Source organism: Oncorhynchus keta, unplaced genomic scaffold, assembly GCF_023373465.1.
Source record: "Oncorhynchus keta strain PuntledgeMale-10-30-2019 unplaced genomic scaffold, Oket_V2 Un_contig_7919_pilon_pilon, whole genome shotgun sequence".
Classification (NCBI taxonomy): domain Eukaryota; kingdom Metazoa; phylum Chordata; class Actinopteri; order Salmoniformes; family Salmonidae; genus Oncorhynchus; species Oncorhynchus keta.
This window is the reverse complement of record NW_026289755.1, coordinates 27,561-50,478: the sequence shown is the minus strand read 5'-3', so window position 1 is coordinate 50,478 and position 22,918 is coordinate 27,561. Positions and strand designations below refer to the sequence as shown.

General features: G+C 47.7%; 1 pseudogene; it reads left to right on the top strand.

Moving 5' to 3' along the window:
* The first annotated feature begins 257 nt into the window (after positions 1-257).
* Positions 258-22,918, top strand: part of LOC118375394 (serine/threonine-protein phosphatase 2A 55 kDa regulatory subunit B delta isoform-like) — a 37,228-nt pseudogene continuing 14,567 nt past the window's right edge.

Genomic DNA, 22,918 nt, shown 5'->3' with positions numbered 1-22,918 from the left:
ACCGTGTCACGTCGTCTGTCACTGTGCGCCATTTTGGATTTTTGGAAATGAAATGAATAAAAAAAAAAAGGAAATCACGGGCATTTCTGTAAAGCCCATATTCACGACTCTAATTACTGTTTCCTTTTTAATAACCTTGTGCTGAAATTACTATTCAAACAACTCTAATCACTATCGGAAGACCCCCTCCCCCCTCCCAAAAAAAAAAGAAGCCAGTTGTGTTGCAGAAAGTGGCAATGGCAGGTAAGGTTGACAACTTTGTAAACGGGGGGCCCCCGCATCAGCGCGGCCTAAAAAGCATTGCAAGTTTCTTGGCTAACAAGCAACCGAGCAGCTCTGACAATGTGTGCCAAAATGTATACTCCATAGTTAACTAGTTGCTATGTTGAAGTACACATTTAAAGGTGGGAATTAATTCCTCTGTATTTCTATAACATCTGCTCCTATTGTCTTGGCTATTTTATTCACCTTTATTCAATTTGTGATGTTTTGTAGGTGTCGGAGGAGGGAACGATTTCCAATGGTGCTTCTCTCAGGTGAAGGGAGCCTTAGACGAAGATGTGGCTGAAGGTAAAGCTCGTTTCCATTTCAACAGATAGATGAACATTTTGAACGTTTATTTATTGACCTAATCACGGGTGTTTTGTGCATGCTAACGTTAGCAAGCTAGCAACGTGGCTAATACAGATGGTTGCTAGTTCACTATCTAGCTAGCCTTGTGCCTAAGTTGGCAACATTGAAACCTTGTTAATTCGCTAGAACAGTTATAGCAATGGCTATTTAGGGGAACTGTCTTGTTAGCTGCAAGTACTATTGTTTTGGCTAGCTAGATGTAGATGGTTGACCCATGTAGTTATTGCAAGCACATGGTAGGTTAACAACAGTTGTTCTCTCTTCACCAGGCAGAACAAGGTCAGATATTTGCTAACTGCATCTGTCACTAAACATGGGCTTTAACTATATAGTTATATACCTATAGCTGTGAAAACACTGCAAGATCTTGTAACAACTGTCAGTGTTGGTGTGAAAGAGAATCATGGATACATTGCCCTGCACACACACCCCTGTTATCAAAGACGGCATTGATCCGGATGGAGCGACACATTGATCTGGCCTGTAAAGGCCTGCTATTGGCTGGTAGTGTGAAGGCTGACAATTATGGTGATGCTGGTCCCTCTGGTTTAAAATAAGGGGTGTCTCAGACATATAGGCTTGCCTTCCTGACTGTACAGTATGATACACACTGTACTGTGCGGGAACCTGTGGAACTAGCTAATCACCTTGGTCTCTCAAAGAGGAAAGATGTATGTTTATGTCTGTACAGGACTATCTTTGCCGCACTACTGTGATACTGATTCTGAAGCTATTCGGTTGTGTCGTTTGGGACTGGGACTACTTGTCGTACTGACATTATATTTTGCACCACAATTAATCGTCTGTTTTTGAAGAAAGGGATTGGTCTGTGTATCTGTTGTGGATTGGCAGGTGGCACACTGGGCTGGGGCATCCCAGGAGAAAGGGCAGGAGGGATACTGCTGTGCTACTGTCAGCTGGTCGTTTCCGGCTCCTCTCCTCCTCACTGCTGCTATGTTATAAATAATCAAGTGGCCTTGCTGTGAGATGTGGCACTAAAAGAGACACACAGAGAGAGAGAGAGATCCCAGCATAACAGGGAGAGAGGGCCCCCAGGGGGAGAGAGGGCCCCCAGTATCACGGGGAGAGAGGGCCCCCAGTATCACGGGGAGAGAGGGCCCCCAGTATCACGGGGAGAGAGGGCCCCCAGTATCACGGGGAGAGGGCCCCCCAGGGAGAGAGGGCCCCCAGTATCACGGGAGAGAGGGCCCCCAGCATCACAGGGAGAGAGAGAGCCCCCAGTATCACAGGGAGAGAGAGAGCCCCCAGTATCACGGGAGAGAGGGCCCCCAGTATCACGGGGAGAGAGGGCCCCCAGTATCACGGGGAGAGAGGGCCCCCAGTATCACGGGGAGAGAGGGCCCCCAGTATCACGGGGAGAGAGGGCCCCCAGTATCACGGGGAGAGAGAGCCCCCAGTATCACGGGGAGAGAGAGCCCCCCACAGAGAGAGCCCCCAGTATCACGGGGAGAGAGGGCCCCCCAGTATCACGGGGAGAGAGAGCCCCCAGTATCACGGGGAGAGAGGGCCCCCAGTATCACGGGGAGAGAGGGCCCCCCAGTATCACGGGGAGAGAGGGCCCCCCAGCATCACAGGGAGAGAGAGAGAGAGCCCCCCAGTATCACGGGGAGAGAGGGCCCCCAGTATCACGGGGAGAGAGGCCCCCAGTATCACGGGGAGAGAGGGCCCCCAGTATCACGGGGAGAGAGGGCCCCCAGTATCACGGGGAGAGAGAGCCCCCAGTATCACGGGGAGAGAGGGCCCCCAGTATCACGGGGAGAGAGGGCCCCCAGTATCACGGGGAGAGAGGGCCTCCCAGCATCACGGGGAGAGGGGCCTCCCAGCATCACGGGAGAGAGGGCCTCCCAGCATCACGGGGAGAGCAGGGAGAGAGGGCCGCCCAGCATCACGGGGAGAGAGAGCACCCCAGCATCACAGGGAGAGAGAGAGAGCCCCCCCCAGCATCACGGGAAAAGAGAGAGAGAGAGACCCACCCAGCATCAAGGGGATAGAGAGAGAGCCCTCATCCCAGCATCACGGGGAGAGAGGAAGCCCTTCCCAGCATCACAGGGAGAGAGAGCCTCGCCCAGCATCACGGGGAGAGAGAGCCGCCACCCCAGCATCACGGGGAGAGAGAGCCTCCGCCCCAGCATCACGGGGAGAGAGAGCCCTCCCCAGCATCACGGGGAGAGAGCCTCCGCCCCAGCATCACGGGGAGAGAGAGCCCCCCCAGCATCACGGGGAGAGAGAGCGCCCCCAGCAACACGGGGAGAGAGAGCGCCCCCAGCATGACTGGGGGAGAGAGAGCGCGATCCCAGCATCACGGGGAGAGAGGGTGCCCCCAGCATGACTGGGGGGGGAGAAAGAGCGCGACCCCAGCATCACGGGGAGAGAGGGTGCCCAACATCATGGGGAGAGAGGGCCCCCAGCATCATGGGGAGAGAGGGCCCCCTGCATTACAGGGAGAGAGACCTCCCAGCATCACGGGGAGAGAGAGAGCCCTCCCAGCATCACGGGGAGAGAGAGCCCCCCCAGCATCACGGGGAGGGAGAGAGAGCCTCCCAGCATCACGGGGGGAGAGAGAGAGAGCCCCACCCAGCATCACTGGGAGAGAGAGAGAGCCCCACCCAGCATCACGGGGAGAGAGGGAGCCCCATCCCAGCATCACGGGGAGAGAGAGCCCCCACCAGCATCACAGGGAGAGAGAGAGCCCACCAGCATCACGGGGAGAGAGAGCCCCCACCAGCATCACAGGGAGAGAGAGAGCCCCTCCCAGCATCACGGGGAGAGAGAGAGAGAGAGCCTTCCCAGCGTCACGGGGAGAGAGAGAGAGCCTCTCCCAGCGTCACGGGGAGAGAGAGAGAGAGCCCCACCCAGCATCACGGGGAGAGGGAGCCCCCACCCCAGCATCACGGGGAGAGAGGGAGCCCTCACCAGCATCACGGGGAGAGATAGCCCTCACCAGCATCACAGGGAGAGAGAAAGCCTCCTTCCCAGCATCACGGGGAGAGAGAAAGCCTCCTTCCCAGCATCACGGGGAGAGAGAGAGACCCACCCCCCAGCATGACTGGGGGGAGAGAGAGCGCCCCCAGCATGACTGGGGGGAGAGAGAGCGCCCCCGGCATGACTGGGGGGAGAGAGAGCGCCCCCAGCATGACAGGGAGAGAGAGAACACGCCCCCAGCAGCACAGAGGGGCCATCTGAATCTTTCCTGCCCAGTCATCCATACTGCAGCCTCTCTATTCTTCATGAACAAGCCATACATGTGCATGAACACTGAAACAGAGAGAGACTACCTCAACTTGTTCAATAAAGAAACCCCTCATTTTCATTCTCGGGCGAAAGCTTTTGCTACGTTACGTCCTAATAAATACGACCCCCATTGGCTCTGCATCATCATACTGTCTCAACCAGCACAGAGAATAAATAGATTTCCCTTGCTGCAGTCTTGCTGGGAGAGGCCGTGCTTAGATCTTCCATGGCTGAGTGCATTTCCCTGATGTCAGCTTCATCCTTTAACAAGGTACAGAGTCCTACTACACTCTTTATAATATGCTACAGGGCTCTGCACTGCACCTGACCCATCGAGCTTCCAGCCCAGCGGGGGAGGGGGGGAGTTGTGTATCTAAGGTGTTTGGGTTGTGAGCATAGAGACATATATTAGTTATCTGTAAGTTAATGTACAACAAAGCTTATCAAAGACTCCAGCCACCCAAGTCATGGACTGTGTTCTCTCTACAACACGGGCTGTACCGAGCACCAAGTCTAGGACCAAAAGAGCCCCCCAACAGCTGGGGGACCCCCAAGCCATCAGACTGCTGAGCTGTACCGGAGACCAAGTCTAGGACCAAATGACTGGGGGAACAGCTCCTACCCCCAAGCCATCAGACTGGAGCTGTACCGGAGCACCAAGTCTAGGACCAAAATGCCCTGAATCTCCTGCCCCCAAGCCATCAGACTGCTGAGCTGTTCATGAGCACCAAGTCTAGGACCAAAATGCCCCTTAACAGCTCCTACCCCAAGCCATCAGACTGCTGAGCTGTCATTCGAGCACCAAGCTCTAGGACCAAAAATACGACCCCCTTAACAGCTTCTACCCCCAAGCCATCAGACTGCTGAGCTGTACTTGAGTTCAGGCCAAGTCTAGGACCAAAAGTGCCCCTTAACAGCTTCTACCCCCAAGCCATCAGACTGCTGAGCTGTACCGGAGCACCAAGTCTAGGACCAAAATGCCCCTTAACAGCTTCTACCCCCAAGCCATCAGACTGCTGAGCTGTGTTTGGGTTGTGAGCACCATAGTTATCTGTAGGACCAAAATGCCCCTTAACAAAGCTCCTACCCCCAAGCCATCAGACTGCTGTTCTCTGCTACAACACGGCAGCTGTACCGGACACCAAGTCTAGGACCAAAATGCCCCTTAACAGCTTCTACCCCCAAGCCATCAGACTGCTGAGCTGTACCGGAGCACCAAGTCTAGGAACCAAAATGCCCCTTAACAGCTCCTACCCCCAAGCCATCAGACTGCTGAGCTGTACCGGAGCACCAAGTCTAGGAACCAAAATGCCCCTTAACAGCTCCTACCCCCAAGCCATCAGACTGCTGAGCTGTACCGGAGCACCAAGTCTAGGACCAAAATGCCCCTTAACAGCTTCTACCCCCAAGCCATCAGACTGCTGAGCTGTACCGGAGCACCAAGTCTAGGAACCAAAATGCCCCTTAACAGCTTCTACCCCCAAGCCATCAGACTGCTGAGCTGTACCGGAGCACCAAGTCTAGGAACCAAAATGCCCCTTAACAGCTTCTACCCCCAAGCCATCAGACTGCTGAGCTGTACCGGAGCACCAAGTCTAGGACCAAAATGCCCCTTAACAGCTCCTACCCCCAAGCCATCAGACTGCTGAGCTGTACCGGAGCACCAAGTCTAGGACCAAAATGCCCCTTAACAGCTCCTACCCCCAAGCCATCAGACTGCTGAGCTGTACCGAGCACCAAGTCTAGGACCAAATGCCCCTTAACAGCTCCTACCCCCAAGCCATTAGACTGCTGAACAATTAATCAAATCACATGAATTAAAATGACATCCAGCCCCCTCACCTCAACCTCCATCTGACCACAGTGTGACAGTTGAAACACTGATCAATGCACTTGGTCAGCTAAGTTAGACTTGTTTTAGCCTTGGTTTCTCTGTTAGCGCCCCGCAAGCGGTACCGGAGCACCTAGTCTAGGTCCAAAAGGCTCCTGAACAAATAATCAAATGCCCCCCTCCATTTGTTTTTACACTGCTGGTACTACCTACATGTACAAACTAACTTGACTAAGCTGTACCTCTGCACATTGACTCAGTACTGGTACCCCCTGTATACAGTCTTGTTATTGTTACTTTTTATTTTTATTTTACTTTAGTTTATTTGGTAAATATTTTCTTAACTCTTTCTTGAACAGTAGCAGCAGCGTACGTGATGAGTCAAGAGAGTTAGTGCAAAGTGGGTCAGTGCAGATAGTCCAGGTAGCTGGTTGGTCAATTATTTATTAGTCTTGTGGCTTGGGGGGGTAGAAGATGTTCTGTTGGTCCCAGACTTGGTGCATCGTTTCTGCTATGTGAATGCAGAGAGAGAATAGTCAATGACCTGGGTGGCTGGAGACTTTAACAATGTTCAGGGCCTTTTCTCTGACACCGCCTGGTATAGATGTTCTGTTGGTCCCAGACTTGGTGCATCGTTTCTGCTATGTGAATGCAGAGAGAGAATAGTCAATGACCTGGGTGGCTGGAGACTTTAACAATGTTCAGGGCCTTTCCTCTGACACCGCCTGGTATAGATGTTCTGTTGGTCCCAGACTTGGTGCATCGTTTCTGCTATGTGAATGCAGAGAGAGAATAGTCAATGACCTGGGTGGCTGGAGACTTTATAACAACTTTTGGGGCTTTCCTCTGACACCGCCTGGTATAGAGTGCTTGAATAATAGAGAGCTCTGCCCCAGTGATGTACTGGGTTGTACTCACTACCCTCTGGGGTTCCTTGTGATCAAATGCCAAGCAGTTGCCATACCAAGCGGTGAGGCAGCCGGTCAAGATTTCCTCAATGGTGAAGCTGTGTAACATTTTGATGATCTGAGGACCCATGTCAAATATTTTTCGCCTCCTGGGGGGGGGGTGTTGTCGTGCCTTCTTCACGTCTGTGTTGGTGTGTGTGTGTGGACCATTATAATTCCTTAGTGATGTGGACACCGAGGATCTCAAAGCTGTCGACCCTCTCCACTACAACCATGTGGATGGGGGCGTGGTCAGCTCTCCATTTCCTGTGGTCCACGATCAATCTCCTTTTTGTCTTTTTAAGGCGCCATCCAATAGTGAGAGTTAATACTGTGTTTCTGTACTTTTAGTTATTACTTATTGTTTCTAGGCTTGGGCTAATATCACAGCATATGGTATAAACGCTATATTTTGAAATACAGAAGGTATGATTTTTCAATACTGTTTGAAAAATAAGTAGATGTATTTTTAAGTTGAGTATAATTTTCAGAAATCTAGGATGTTAATGGAATTATCCTGCTCAGGGCTCCAGCTATGCATTTGGTTTGCTAAGTGGCTAGATGTGAAGATGAAGCTTCTTGGTTACAACAGAGACATTCAACCCCCTCTTGGTAATAGCATATACTCCGGTATGGTACAGAAACTGTATGAAAATCTGCATACCACCCAACCCTAATTGAACCTCTGGCTGTTGGTTGTTTAAAGGCTGTAGTAAGTCATCTTGGTTGGAACCTCTGGCTGTTGGTTGTTTAAAGGCTGCAGTAAGTCATCTTGGTTGGAACCTCGGCTGTTGGTTGTTTAAATGCTGTAGTAAGTCATCTTGGTTGGAACCTCTGGCTGTTGGTTGTTTAAAGGCTGTAGTAAGTCATCTTGGTTGGAACCTTTGGCTGTTGGTTGTTTAAAGGCTGTATGTAGTAAGTCATCTTGGTTGGAACCTCTGGCTGTTGGTTGTTTAAAGGCTGTAGTAAGGCATCTTGGTTGGAACCTCTGGCTGTTGGTTGTTTAAAGGCTGTAGTAAGTCATCTTGGTTGGAACCTCTGGCTGTTGGTTGTTTAAAGGCTGTGGTAAGTCATCTTGGTTGGAACCTTTGGCTGTTGGTTGTTTAAAGGCTGTAGTAAGTCATCTTGGTTGGAACCTCTGGCTGTTGGTTGTTTAAAGGCTGTAGTAAGTCATCTTGGTTGGAACCTTTGGCTGTTGGTTGTTTAAAGGCTGTATGTAGTAAGTCATCTTGGTTGGAACCTCTGGCTGTTGGTTGTTTAAAGGCTGTAGTAAGTCATCTTGGTTGGAACCTGTGGCTGTTGGTTGTTTAAAGGCTGTAGTAGGTCATCTTGGTTGGAACCTCTGGCTGTTGGTTGTTTAAAGGCTGTAGTAGGTCATCTTGGTTGGAACCTCTGGCTGTTGGTTGTTTAAAGGCTGTAGTAGGTCATCTTGGTTGGAACCTCTGGTTGTTTAAAGGCTGTAGTAAGTCATCTTGGTTGGAACCTCTGGCTGTTGGTTGTTTAAAGGCTGTAGTAAGTCATCTTGGTTGGAACCTCTGGCTGTTGGTTGTTTAAAGGCTGTAGTAAGTCATCTTGGTTGGAACCTCTGGCTGTTGGTTGTTTAAAGGCTGTAGTAAGTCATCTTGGTTGGAACCTCTGGTTGTTGGTTGTTTAAAGGCTGTAGTAAGTCATCTTGGTTGGAACCTCTGGCTGTTGGTTGTTTTAAAGGCTGTAGTAAGTCATCTTGGTTGGAACCTCTGGTTGTTGATTGTTTAAAGGCTGTATGTAGTAAGTCATCTTGGTTGGAACCTCTGGCTGTTGGTTGTTTAAAGGCTGTAGTAAGTCATCTTGGTTGGAACCTCTGGTTGTTGGTTGTTTAAAGGCTGTATGTAGTAAGTCATCTTGGTTGGAACCTCTGGTTGTTGGTTGTTTAAAGGCTGTAGTAAGTCATCTTGGTTGGAACCTCTGGCTGTTGGTTGTTTAAAGGCTGTAGTAAGTCATCTTGGTTGGAACCTCTGGTTGTTGGTTGTTTAAAGGCTGTAGTAAGTCATCTTGGTTGGAACCTCTGGTTGTTGGTTGTTTAAAGGCTGTAGTAAGTCATCTTGGTTGGAACCTCTGGCTGTTGGTTGTTTTAAAGGCTGTAGTAAGTCATCTTGGTTGGAACCTCTGGTTGTTGATTGTTTAAAGGCTGTATGGTAAGTCATCTTGGAACCTCTGGCTGTTGGTTGTTTAAAGGCTGTAGTAAGTCATCTTGGTTGGAACCTCTGGTTGTTGGTTGTTTAAAGGCTGTATGTAGTAAGTCATCTTGGTTGGAACCTCTGGTTGTTGGTTGTTTAAAGGCTGTAGTAAGTCATCTTGGTTGGAACCTCTGGCTGTTGGTTGTTTAAAGGCTGTAGTAAGTCATCTTGGTTGGAACCTCTGGTTGTTGGTTGTTTAAAGGCTGTAGTAAGTCATCTTGGTTGGAACCTCTGGCTGTTGGTTGTTTAAAGGCTGTAGTAGGTCATCTTGGTTGGAACCTCTGGCTGTTGGTTGTTTAAAGGCTGTAGTAAGTCATCTTGGTTGGAACCTCTGGTTGTTGGTTGTTTAAAGGCTGTAGTAAGTCATCTTGGTTGGAACCTCTGGCTGTTGGTTGTTTAAAGGCTGTAGTAAGTCATCTTGGTTGGAACCTCTGGTTGTTGATTGTTTAAAGGCTGTAGTAGGTCATCTTGGTTGGAACCTCTGGCTGTTGGTTGTTTAAAGGCTGTAGTAAGTCATCTTGGTTGGAACCTCTGGCTGTTGGTTGTTTAAAGGCTGTAGTAAGTCATCTTGGTTGGAACCTCTGGTTGTTGATTGTGTTTAGAGCTGTGTTGTGAATACAGTATCTGCTGTAGGGCCATATAAATATATATTTTTTTGTGGCCTGATTCCATTTTCTCCATTTTTGGGGGCAACATTTTTGTATGTGTTCCATTCAGAGGATGAATGGGCAAGACAAAAGATGCCTTTGAAAGGGGTATGTATGGTAGTAGGTGTCGGGTGCACTGGTTTGTGTCAAGAACTGCAACACTGCTGGGGTTTTCACACTCAACGGTCTCAACTCAATATTAGGCAGGTGTTCCTAATGTTTTGTACACTCTGTGTATATACACTGCATTCAGAAAGTATTCAAACCCCTTGACTTTTCAAACATTTTGTTACGTATTCTTATTCTAAAATTAATTGATTCAATATTTATTTAATCTACACGCACTACTCCTTAATGACAAAGCAATAGCAGGTTTTTACAAATGTTTACAAATGTATTCAACATTTTTAAAATGGATACCTTTTACTTAAGTAATTCAGACCCTTTGTAAATGAGATTTGGATTTGAGCTCAGGTGCATCCTGTTTCCATTGATCATCCTTGATGTTTCTACAACTTCATTGTATTCAACCTGTGGTAAATTCAAATGATTGGACATGATTTGGAAAAGGCACACACCTGTCTATATAAGGTCCCACAGTTGACAGTGCATGTCAGAGCAGCAAAAACCAAGCCATGAGGTGGAAGGAATTGTCCCTATAGCTCCAAAACAGGATTGTGTCGAGGCACAGATCTGGGGAAAGGTACCAAAAATTGTCTGCAGCATTGAAGGTCCACAAGAACACCGTGGCCTCCATCATTCTTAAATGGAAGAAGTTTGGAACCACCAAGACTCTTCCTAGAGCTGGGTGCCCGGCCAAACTGAGCAATCAGGGGAGAAGGGCCTTGATTAGGGAGGTGACCAAGAACCCGATGGTCACTCTGACAAAGCTCCAGACTTCCTCTGTGGAGATGGGAGAACCTTCCAGAAGTACAACCATCTTTGCACAGCAATCCAGCAATCAGGCCTTTATGGTAGAGTGGCCAGACGGAAGCCACTCCTCAGTAAAAGGCAGATGACAGCCCGCTTGGAGTTTGCCAGAAAGGCACCTAAAGACTCTCAGACCATGAGAAACAAGCTGCTCTGGTCTGATGAAAGCAAGATTGAACTCTCTGGCCTGAATGTCAAGCGTCGCGTCTGGAGGAAACCTGGCACCATCCCTACGGTGAAGCATGGTGGTGGTGGCAGCATCATGTTGTGGGGATGATTTTCAGCAGCAGGGACTGAGAGACTAGTCAGGATTGAGGCAAAGATGAAAGGAACAAAGTACAGAGGTCCTTGATGAAAACCTGCTCAGGACCTCAGACTGGGATGAGGGTTCACCTTCCAACAGGACAAAGACCCTAAGCACTCAGCCAAGACAATGCAAGTGTGGCTTCGGGACAAGTTTCTGAATGCTCTTAAGTTGCCCAGACTTGAACCCGATCGAACATCTCTGGAGAGACCTAAAAATAGCTGTACAGCGACGCTCCCCATCAAACCAGACCGATTGATAGGATCTGCAGAGAAGAATGGGAGAAACTCCCCAAATACAGGTGTGCCAAGCTTGTAGGGTCATACCCTAGAAGACTCAAGGCTGTAATCGCTGCCAAAAGTGCTGCAACAAAGTACTGAGTAAAGGGTCTGAATACTTAAACCTGTTTTCGCTTTGTGATTATGGAGTATTCTGTGTAGATTGAAGATGAAAACGTGATGAAAGATGAAAAAGCCTACTTCTTGTATCAAGCATATTACGTATTTATCAGGAGACGAGCATGGCACATGGTTGTTTTGTCTTGCTGTGAGGCCAAGTATCCCACTGAGCTGCTAGTGTTGTTGCAGTGGGTTCTCCTCCCGGCACAGCCAGAAGAGGGCTGGCCACCCCTCATAGCCTGGTTCCTCTCTAGGTTTCTTCGTAGGTTCTGGCCTTTCTAGGGAGTTTTTCCTAGCCACCGTGCTTCTACCTCTGCATTGCTTGCTGTTTGGGGTTTTAGGCTGGGTTTCTGTACAGCACTTTGAAATATCAGCTGATGTACGAAGGGCTATATAAATACATTTGATTTGATTTGGCTGTTTTGTGTTGTCATTATTCCCCAGTGAGCTGCTAGTGTTGTTGCAGTGGGTTGTGTTGTCATTATTCCCCCCAGTGAGCTGCTAGTGTTGTTGCAGTGGGTTGTGTTGTCATTATTCCCCCCAGTGAGCTGCTAGTGTTGTTGCAGTGGGTTGTGTTGTCATTATTCCCCCCAGTGAGCTGCTAGTGTTGTTGCAGTGGGTTGTGTTGTCATTATTCCCCCCAGTGAGCTGCTAGTGTTGTTGCAGTGGGTTGTGTTGTCATTATTCCCCCCAGTGAGCTGCTAGTGTTGTTGCAGTGGGTTGTGTTGTCATTATTCCCCCCAGTGAGCTGCTAGTGTTGTTGCAGTGGGTTGTGTTGTCATTATTCCCCCAGTGAGCTGCTAGTGTTGTTTTGTGTTGTCATTATTCCCCCAGTGAGCTGCTAGTGTTGTTGCAGTGGGTTGTGTTGTCATTATTCCCCAGTGAGCTGCTAGTGTTGTTGCAGGGGGTTGTGTTGTCATTATTCCCCCAGTGAGCTGCTAGTGTTGTTTTGTGTTGTAATTATTCCCCAGTGAGCTGCTTGTGTTGTTGCAGTGGGTTGTGTTGTCATTATTCCCCCAGTGAGCTGCTAGTGTTGTTGCAGTGGGTTGTGTTGTCATTATTCCCCCAGTGAGCTGCTAGTGTTGTTGCAGTGGGTTGTGTTGTCATTATTCCCCCAGTGAGCTGCTAGTGTTGTTGCAGTGGGTTGTGTTGTCATTATTCCCCCAGTGAGCTGCTAGTGTTGTTGCAGTGGGTTGTGTTGTCATTATTCCCCCAGTGAGCTGCTAGTGTTGTTGCAGTGGGTTGTGTTGTCATTATTCCCCCAGTGAGCTGCTGTGTTGTTGCAGTGGGTTGTGTTGTCATTATTCCCCCAGTGAGCTGCTAGTGTTGTTGCAGTGGGTTGTGTTGTCATTATTCCCCCAGTGAGCTGCTAGTGTTGTTGCAGTGGGTTGTGTTGTCATTATTCCCCCAGTGAGCTGCTAGTGTTGTTGCAGTGGGTTGTGTTGTCATTATTCCCCCAGTGAGCTGCTAGTGTTGTTGCAGTGGGTTGTGTTGTCATTATTCCCCCAGTGAGCTGCTAGTGTTGTTGCAGTGGGTTGTGTTGTCATTATTCCCCCAGTGAGCTGCTTGTGTTGTTGCAGTGGGTTGTGTTGTCATTATTCCCCAGTGAGCTGCTAGTGTTGTTGCAGTGGGTTGTGTTGTCATTATTCCCCCAGTGAGCTGCTAGTGTTGTTGCAGTGGGTTGTGTTGTCGTTATTCCCCAGTGAGCTGCTTGTGTTGTTGCAGTGGGTTGTGTTGTCATTATTCCCCAGTGAGCTGCTAGTGTTGTTGCAGGGGGTTGTGTTGTCATTATTCCCCAGTGAGCTGCTTGTGTTGTTGCAGTGGGTTGTGTTGTCATTATTCCCCCAGTGAGCTGCTAGTGTTGTTGCAGTGGGTTGTGTTGTCATTATTCCCCCAGCGAGCTGCTAGTGTTGTTGCAGTGGGTTGTGTTGTCATTATTCCCCCAGTGAGCTGCTAGTGTTGTTGCAGTGGGTTGTGTTGTCATTATTCCCCAGTGAGCTGCTTGTGTTGTTGCAGTGGGTTGTGTTGTCGTTATTCCCCCAGTGAGCTGCTAGTGTTGTTGCAGTGGGTTGTGTTGTCATTATTCCCCAGCGAGCTGCTAGTGTTGTTGCAGTGGGTTGTGTTGTCATTATTCCCCCAGTGAGCTGCTAGTGTTGTTGCAGTGGGTTGTGTTGTCATTATTCCCCAGTGATCTGCTAGTGTTGCAGTGGGTTGTGTTGTCATTATTCCCCCAGTGAGCTGCTAGTGTTGTTGCAGTGGGTTGTGTTGTCATTATTCCCCCCAGTGAGCTGCTAGTGTTGTTGCAGTGGGTTGTGTTGTCATTATTCCCCCCAGTGAGCTACTAGTGTTGTTGCAGTGGGTTGTGTTGTCATTATTCCCCCAGTGAGCTGCTAGTGTTGTTGCAGTGGGTTGTGTTGTCATTATTCCCCCAGTGAGCTGCTAGTGTTGTTGCAGTGGGTTGTGTTGTCATTATTCCCCCAGTGAGCTGCTAGTGTTGTTGCAGTGGGTTGTGTTGTCATTATTCCCCCAGTGAGCTGCTAGTGTTGTTGCAGTGGGTTGTGTTGTCATTATTCCCCCAGTGAGCTGCTAGTGTTGTTGCAGTGGGTTGTGTTGTCATTATTCCCCCAGTGAGCTGCTAGTGTTGTTGCAGTGGGTTGTGTTGTCATTATTCCCCCAGTGAGCTGCTAGTGTTGTTGCAGTGGGTTGTGTTGTCATTATTCCCCCAGTGAGCTGCTAGTGTTGTTGCAGTGGGTTGTGTTGTCATTATTCCCCCAGTGAGCTGCTAGTGTTGTTGCAGTGGGTTGTGTTGTCATTATTCCCCCAGTGAGCTGCTAGTGTTGTTGCAGTGGGTTGTGTTGTCATTATTCCCCCAGTGAGCTGCTAGTGTTGTTGCAGTGGGTTGTGTTGTCATTATTCCCCCAGTGAGCTGCTAGTGTTGTTGCAGTGGGTTGTGTTGTCATTATTCCCCCAGTGAGCTGCTAGTGTTGTTGCAGTGGGTTGTGTTGTCATTATTCCCCCAGTGAGCTGCTAGTGTTGTTGCAGTGGGTTGTGTTGTCATTATTCCCCCAGTGAGCTGCTAGTGTTGTTGCAGTGGGTTGTGTTGTCATTATTCCCCCAGTGAGCTGCTAGTGTTGTTGCAGTGGGTTGTGTTGTCATTATTCCCCCAGTGAGCTGCTAGTGTTGTTGCAGTGGGTTGTGTTGTCATTATTCCCCCAGTGAGCTGCTAGTGTTGTTGCAGTGGGTTGTGTTGTCATTATTCCCCCCAGTGAGCTGCTAGTGTTGTTGCAGTGGGTTGTGTTGTCATTATTCCCCAGTGAGCTGCTAGTGTTGTTGCAGTGGGTTGTGTTGTCATTATTCCCCAGTGAGCTGCTAGTGTTGTTGCAGTGGGTTGTGTTGTCATTATTCCCCAGTGAGCTGCTAGTGTTGTTGCAGTGGGTTGTGTTGTCATTATTCCCCCAGTGAGCTGCTAGTGTTGTTTTGTGTTGTCATTATTCCCCCCAGTGAGCTGCTTGTGTTGTTGCAGTGGGTTGTGTTGTCGTTATTCCCCAGTTAGCTGCTAGTGTTGTTGCAGTGGGTTGTGTTGTCATTATTCCCCCAGTGAGCTGCTAGTGTTGTTGCAGTGGGTTGTGTTGTCATTATTCCCCAGTGAGCTGCTAGTGTTGTTGCAGTGGGTTGTGTTGTCATTATTCCCCCAGTGAGCTGCTAGTGTTGTTGCAGTGGGTTGTGTTGTCATTATTCCCCCCAGTGAGCTGCTAGTGTTGTTGCAGTGGGTTGTGTTGTCATTATTCCCCCCAGTGAGCTGCTAGTGTTGTTGCAGTGGGTTGTGTTGTCATTATTCCCCCAGTGAGCTGCTAGTGTTGTTGCAGTGGGTTGTGTTGTCATTATTCCCCAGTGAGCTGCTAGTGTTGTTGCAGTGGGTTGTGTTGTCATTATTCCCCCCAGTGAGCTGCTAGTGTTGTTGCAGTGGGTTGTGTTGTCATTATTCCCCCCAGTGAGCTGCTAGTGTTGTTGCAGTGGGTGCTACAGTACAGGATGACGTGTGCCTGATAGGGTTCAGGCCTATACTGAGAGGGGGATGTTCATTAGGCCCCGCTCTTTATAATATGATTGAAAACCCCACTGCTACATCAGACTGGTCATCAATGATATTGATCATGTTTTTGTTTTGTGACGTAGACCTAACCCGTGTTATAGTGTGTCTTAAGTTCAGGTTTATTTATCATTATTTTTTTACATATGCAAAAAAAAAACCCACCATTGTTCCTGTTCCCAAGAAAGCTAAGGTAACTGAGCTGACTACCGCCCGTGTCACTTCCGTCATCATGAAGTGCTTTGAGAGACTAGTCAAGAACCATATCACCTCCACCCTACCTGACACCCTAGACCCACTCCAATTTGCTTACCGCCCAAATAGGTCCACAGAGCTGCAATCTCAACCACACTGCACACTGCCCTAACCCACCTGGACAAGAGGAATACCTATGTGAGAATGCTGTTCATCGACTACAGCTCGGCATTCAACACCATAGTACCCTCCAAGCCCCATCAAGCTCGAGACCCTGGGTCTCGACCCCGCCCTGTGCAACTGGGTACTGTGTGGTGAGGGTAGGCAACAACATCTCCTCCCCGCTGATCCTCAACACGGGGGCCCCAGGGTGCTGCTGAGCCCTGTCCTGTTCCCTGTTCACCCACGTGGTGGCCACGCACGCTTCAATCATCAAGTTTGTCGACACAACAGTGGTAGGCTTGATTACCCAACGTGAGCTGCTACATTGAGGAGGTGAGGGCCCTTGTTGTCAGGAAAATAACCTCACACTCAATGTCAACAAAACTAAGTGATTGTGGACTTATTCCACATCGATGGAACAGTAGTGGAGAGGGTAGCAAGTTTTAAGTTCCTCGGCATACACATCACAGACAAACTGAATTGGTCCACTCACACTGACAGCGTTGTGAAGAAGGCGCAGCAGCGCCTCTTCAACCTCAGTGAAGAAATTCTGCTTGTCACCAAAAGCACACAAAACTTCTACAGATGCACAATCGAGAGCATCCTGGCGGGCTGTATCACCGCCTGGTACGGCAACTGCTCCGCCTCAACCGTAGGCTGCTCCAGAGGGTGTTGCACAACGCATCACCGGGGGCAAACTACCTGCCCTCCAGGACACCTACACCACCCGATGTTACAGGAAGGCCATAAAGATCTCAAGTCAACCACCCGTTGTTGCAGTCCAGAAGGTCAGTGGTGCATCAAAGTTGTGAAAAACAGCTTATCTCAAGGCCATCAGACTGTTAAACAGCCACCACTAACATTGAGTGGCTGCTGCCAACACACTGTCATTGACACTGACCCAGCCACTTTAATAATGGGAATTGATGGGAAATTATGTAAATATATCACTAGCCACTTTAAACAATGCTACCTTATATAATGTTACATACCCTACATTATTAATCTCATATGCATACGTATATACTGTACTTACATCATCGACTGCATCCTTATGTTGCAGTGGGCCACTTTAACTATGCCACTTTGTTTACTTTGTCTATTACCCTCATATGTATCTACTGTACTCGATACCATCTACTTTATGCTGCTCTGTACCATCACTCATTCATATATCCTTATGTACATATTCTTTATCCCCTTACACTGTGTATAAGACAGTAGTTTTGGAATTGTTAGTTAGATGACTTGTTGGTTATCACTGCATTGTCGGAACTAGAAGAACAAGCATTTCGCTACACTTTAACATCTGCTAACCATGTGTATGTGACAAATAAAATTTGATTTGATTTAGTGTTGTTGCAGTGGGTTGTGTTGTCATTATTCCCCAGTGAGCTGCTAGTGTTGTTGCAGTGGGTTGTGTTGTCATTATTCCCCAGTGAGCTGCTAGTGTTGTTGCAGTGGGTTGTGTTGTCATTATTCCCCCAGTGAGCTGCTAGTGTTGTTGCAGGGGTTGTGTTGTCATTATTCCCCAGTGAGTTCCTAGTGTTGTTGCAGGGGTTGTGTTGTCATTATTCCCCCAGTGAGCTCCTAGTGTTGTTGCAGGGGTTGTGTTGTCATTATTCCCCCAGTGAGCTCCTAGTGTTGTTGCAGGGGTTGTGTTGTCATTATTCCCCCAGTGAGCTCCTAGTGTTGTTGCAGGGGCTTGTGTTGTCATTATTCCCCCAGTGAGCTGCTAGTGTTGTTGCAGTGGGTTGTGTTGTCATTATTCCCCAGTGAGCTGCTAGTGTTGTTGCAGTGGGTTGTGTTGTCATTATTCCCCCAGTGAGTTGCTAGTGTTGTTGCAGGGGTTGTGTTGTCATTTTTCCCCCCCAGTGAGCTGCTAGTGTTGTTGCAGTGGGTTGTGTTGTCATTATTCCCCCAGTGAGCTGCTAGTGTTGTTTTGTGTTGTCATTATTCCCCCCAGTGAGCTGCTTGTGTTGTTGCAGTGGGTTGTGTTGTCATTATTCCCCAGTGAGCTGCTAGTGTTGTTGCAGTGGGTTGTGTTGTCATTATTCCCCCCAGTGAGCTGCTAGTGTTGTTGCAGTGGGTTGTGTTGTCATTATTCCCCCCAGTGAGCTGCTAGTGTTGTTGCAGTGGGTTGTGTTGTCATTATTCCCCCCAGTGAGCTGCTAGTGTTGTTGCAGTGGGTTGTGTTGTCATTATTCCCCCCAGTGAGCTGCTAGTGTTGTTGCAGTGGGTTGTGTTGTCATTATTCCCCCCAGTGAGCTGCTAGTGTTGTTGCAGTGGGTTGTGTTGTCATTATTCCCCCAGTGAGCTGCTAGTGTTGTTGCAGTGGGTTGTGTTGTCATTATTCCCCCCAGTGAGCTGCTAGTGTTGTTGCAGTGGGTTGTGTTGTCATTATTCCCCCCAGTGAGCTGCTAGTGTTGTTGCAGTGGGTTGTGTTGTCATTATTCCCCCAGTGAGCTGCTAGTGTTGTTGCAGTGGGTTGTGTTGTCATTATTCCCCCCAGTGAGCTGCTAGTGTTGTTGCAGTGGGTTGTGTTGTCATTATTCCCCCCAGTGAGCTGCTAGTGTTGTTGCAGTGGGTTGTGTTGTCATTATTCCCCCAGTGAGCTGCTAGTGTTGTTGCAGTGGGTTGTGTTGTCATTATTCCCCCAGTGAGCTGCTAGTGTTGTTGCAGTGGGTTGTGTTGTCATTATTCCCCCAGTGAGCTGCTAGTGTTGTTGCAGTGGGTTGTGTTGTCATTATTCCCCCCAGTGAGCTGTTAGTGTTGTTGCAGTGGGTTGTGTTGTCATTATTCCCCCCAGTGAGCTGCTAGTGTTGTTGCAGTGGGTTGTGTTGTCATTATTCCCCCCAGTGAGCTGCTAGTGTTGTTGCAGTGGGTTGTGTTGTCATTATTCCCCCAGTGAGCTGCTAGTGTTGTTGCAGTGGGTTGTGTTGTCATTATTCCCCAGTGAGCTGCTAGTGTTGTTGCAGTGGGTTGTGTTGTCATTATTCCCCCAGTGAGCTGCTAGTGTTGTTGCAGTGGGTTGTGTTGTCATTATTCCCCCCAGTGAGCTGCTAGTGTTGTTGCAGTGGGTTGTGTTGTCATTATTCCCCCCAGTGAGCTGCTAGTGTTGTTGCAGTGGGTTGTGTTGTCATTATTCCCCCAGTGAGCTGCTAGTGTTGTTGCAGTGGGTTGTGTTGTCATTATTCCCCAGTGAGCTGCTAGTGTTGTTGCAGGGGTTGTGTTGTCATTATTCCCCCAGTGAGCTGCTTGTTGTTGCAGGTTGTGTTGTCATTATTCCCCAGTGAGCTGCTAGTGTTGTTGCAGACTTGTGTTGTCATTATTCCCCCCCCAGTGAGCTTGTTGTTGCAGTGGGTTTTTGTCATTATTCCCCCAGTGAGCTGCTAGAAGTGCAGTGGGTTGTGTTGTCATTATTCCACTCAGTGAGCTGCTAGTGTTGTTGAAGTGGGTTGTGTTGTCATTATTCCCCCAGTGAGCTGCTAGTGTTGTTGCAGTGGGTTGTGTTGTCACACTCAGTGAGCCTTGTTGTTGTTGTGTTGTCATTATCCCCCAGTGAGCGACATAGGTTGTGTTACACACTCAGTGACCTTGTTGTTGCAGTTGTGTTGTCATTATTCCCCCGTGAGCATAGTGTTGTTGCACACTCATGTGTTGTCATTATTCCCCCAGTGAGCTGCTAGTGTTGTTGCAGTGGGTTGTGTTGTCATTATTCCCCCAGTGAGCTGCTTGTTGTTGCAGTTTGTCTTGTCATTATTCCGACAGTGAGCTGCTAGTGTTGTTCATGACCTTGTTGTCATTATGTCTCCCAGTGAGCTCTAGTGTTGTTGCAGTGGGTTGTGTTGTCATTATTCAGTGAGCTGCTAGTGTTGTTGCAGTGGGTTGTGTTGTCATTATTCTCCCAGTGAGCTGCTAGTGTTGTTGCAGTGGGTTGTGTTGTCATTATTCAGTGAGCTGCTTGTTGTTGCAGTTGTGTTGTCATTATTCTCCCAGTGAGCTGAGTGTTGTTGCAGTGGGTTGTGTTGTCACACTCAGTGACCTTGTTGTTGCAGTGGGTTGTCTTGTCATTATTTCCCCAGTGAGCTGTTACACACTCAGTGGGTTGTGTTGTCATTATCTCCAGTGAGCTGAGTGTTGTTGCATGGGTTGTGTTGTCATTACTCAGTGAGCTTGTGTTGTTGCAGTGGGTTGTGTTGTCATTATCCCAGTGAGCTGCTAGTGTTGTTGCAGTGGGTTGTGTTACACATTCAGTGAGCTGCTAGTTGTTGTTTGTGTTGTCATTATCTCAGTGAGCTGCTAGTGTTGTTGCAGTGGGTTGTGTTGTCATTATTTCCCTCAGCTCTAGTGTTGTTGCAGTGGGTTGTGTTGTCATTATTCCCAGTGAGCCTTGTTGTTGCAGTGGGTTGTGTCATTATTCCCCCAGTGAGCTGACAGTGTTGTTGCAGTGGGTTGTGTTGTCATTATTCCCCCAGTGAGCTGCTTGTTGTTGCAGTTGTGTTGTCTTATCTCCAGTGAGCTGCTACATAGAAGTGTCATTACACACTCATGACCTTGTTGTTGTTGTCTCTTATTCTCCAGTGACATAGAAGTGTTACACACTCAGTGACCTTGTTGTTGTTGTTGTTGTCTTATTCAGCCAGTGACATAGAAGTGTTGCACATTATTCATGACCTTAGTGTTGTTGTTGGGTTGTGTTGTCATTATTCCACCATGAGCCTTGTTGTTGCAGTGGGTTGTGTTGTCATTATTCTCCAGTGAGCATAGTGTGTTACACATTATTCATGACCTTGTTGTTGCAGTGGGTTGTTTGTCATTATTCTCTCTAGTGTTGTTGCATAGGTTGTGTTGTCACATTCCCATGACCTTGTTGTTGTGGGTTGTGTTGTCATTATTCTCTAGTGTTGACATGCAGTGGGTTGTGTGTTCATTACTCAGTGAGCTTGTTGTTGCAGTGGTTGTTTGTCTTATTCTCAGTGAGCATAGAAGTGTTACACACTCATGACCTTGTTGTGTTGTTGTTGTCTCTCTCAGCCGACATAGAAGTGTTACAGTGGGTGTGTTGTCATTATTCCCCAGTGAGCTGCTTGTTGTTGCAGTAGGTTGTGTTGTCATTATTCCCCCGTAGTGAGCTGCTAGTGTTGTTGCAGTGGGTGCCACAGTCTATCTCAGCCTATACATAGAAGTGTTACACACTCCGACCTTGTTGTTGTTGTCTCTCTCAGCTACATAGAAGTGTTACACACTCATGACCTTGTTGTTGTTGTCCCTCTCAGCCGACATAGAAGTGTTACACACTCATGACCTTGTTGTTGTTGTCTCTCTCAGCCGACATAGAAGTGTTACACACTCATGACCTTGTTGTTGTTGTCCCTCTCAGCCGACATAGAAGTGTTACACACTCATGACCTTGTTGTTGTCTCTCTCTCAGCCGACATAATCTCAACGGTTGAGTTTAACTATTCTGGAGAACTACTAGCGACGGGAGACAAAGGAGGTCGTGTCGTCATTTTCCAACGGGAACAAGAGGTCAGTTAACTATCAAACAGACATAAATCAATAGAAGAAAAAAAAATGTTTAAGACTAAAACGCACCTTGAAAACAACATTAGTCGGATTCACCTTTTAATGGAGCATAATGTACAAAATCGTATTCTTATTATTTATTTTTTTAAGTGCATTTTTGTGGTGGTTGTGAAATATAGTCGTACTAATAATGAGCTGGGTTTATTTCTTTCAGAGTAAAAACCGTCCTCATTCCAGAGGGGAATACAATGTGTACAGCACTTTCCAGAGCCATGAACCCGAGTTCGACTATTTGAAAAGCTTAGAAATCGAGGAGAAAATTAACAAAATAAGATGGTTACCTCAACAAAACGCTGCACACTCTCTGCTCTCAACGAACGGTAAGTCGCGGAGCTCTCGTTCATATTTCTGATTGCGTTTAGGTCAAGGTGGTGACTCTTCAGCACCACAGACGTTCCAAGAAACCGCACTGAATATTGAACTGTAAAGGTCGCTTATTAACCTCTGTCGTGGAAATGTCCTGTATTACCAAATCCATGAGAGAGCAAACCACCACACAAGTCAAGAGTTGTATCATAAAGTCCATTTTTTTTTATTATATGAGCTTCACCATAAGCCCTGTGACTCTCAGATCAATTCAGTGTCTATAAATGAATTATCTGAGAGTCCTTACAAAACAGTTCCTAGTATCATTTATAGCCAAGACACACATCTGAACTCACATGACAAATAACAGATCTTAGGAACATTGCACAAAGGAAGACGGCATTAGCTATAAATTATTGTTCAGTTTACTCTCTTAGACGAGGTTCTACTTCTCATTCTTGGTACCACATAGTACCAAAACATTACCTCATCCAATGGCATATATCAGTTGTCAATCCTCGATACTCCCGTCTTAAATACACCCCCTCCTGGACAAGCTCACCGAGACAGTGAACCTCTTAGGCTATATACCAGATCAAGATAAGGGCAACCTCAGAAGGGACATGTAATAGTGAGCCTCTTAGGCTATATACCAGATCAAGATAAGGGCAACCTCAGAAGGGACATGTAATAGTGAACCTCTTAGGCTATATACCAGATCAAGATAAGGGCAACCTCAGAAGGGACATGTAATAGTGAGCCTCTTAGGCTATATACTAGATCAAGATAAGGGCAACCTCAGAAGGGACATGTAATAGTGAGCCTCTTAGGCTATATACTAGATCAAGATAAGGTCAACCTCAGAAGGGACATGTAATAGTGAGCCTCTTAGGCTATATACTAGATCAAGATAAGGTCAACCTCAGAAGGGACATGTAATAGTGAGCCTCTTAGGCTATATACTAGATCAAGATAAGGTCAACCTCAGAAGGGACATGTAATAGTGAGCCTCTTAGGAGCCTCATATACTAGATCAAGATAAGGTCAATACTAGATCCTCAGAAGGGACATGTAATAGTGAGCCTCTTAGGCTATATACTAGATCAAGATAAGGGCAACCTCAGAAGGGACATGTAATAGTGAGCCTCTTAGGCTATATACTAGATCAAGATAAGGTCAACCTCAGAAGGGACATGTAATGTGAGCCTCTTAGGCTATATACTAGATCAAGATAAGGTCAACCTCAGAAGGGACATGTAATAGTGAGCCTCTTAGGCTATATACTAGATCAAGATAAGGTCAACCTCAGAAGGGACATACAACAGTTCCAGACACATTCCCAGTAAGAAGACAAGCCTGACCTTCCCCTTCTGGGGTCCAAGTAACTTTCCCCCAGTTATTATGTAAATGAAACATCT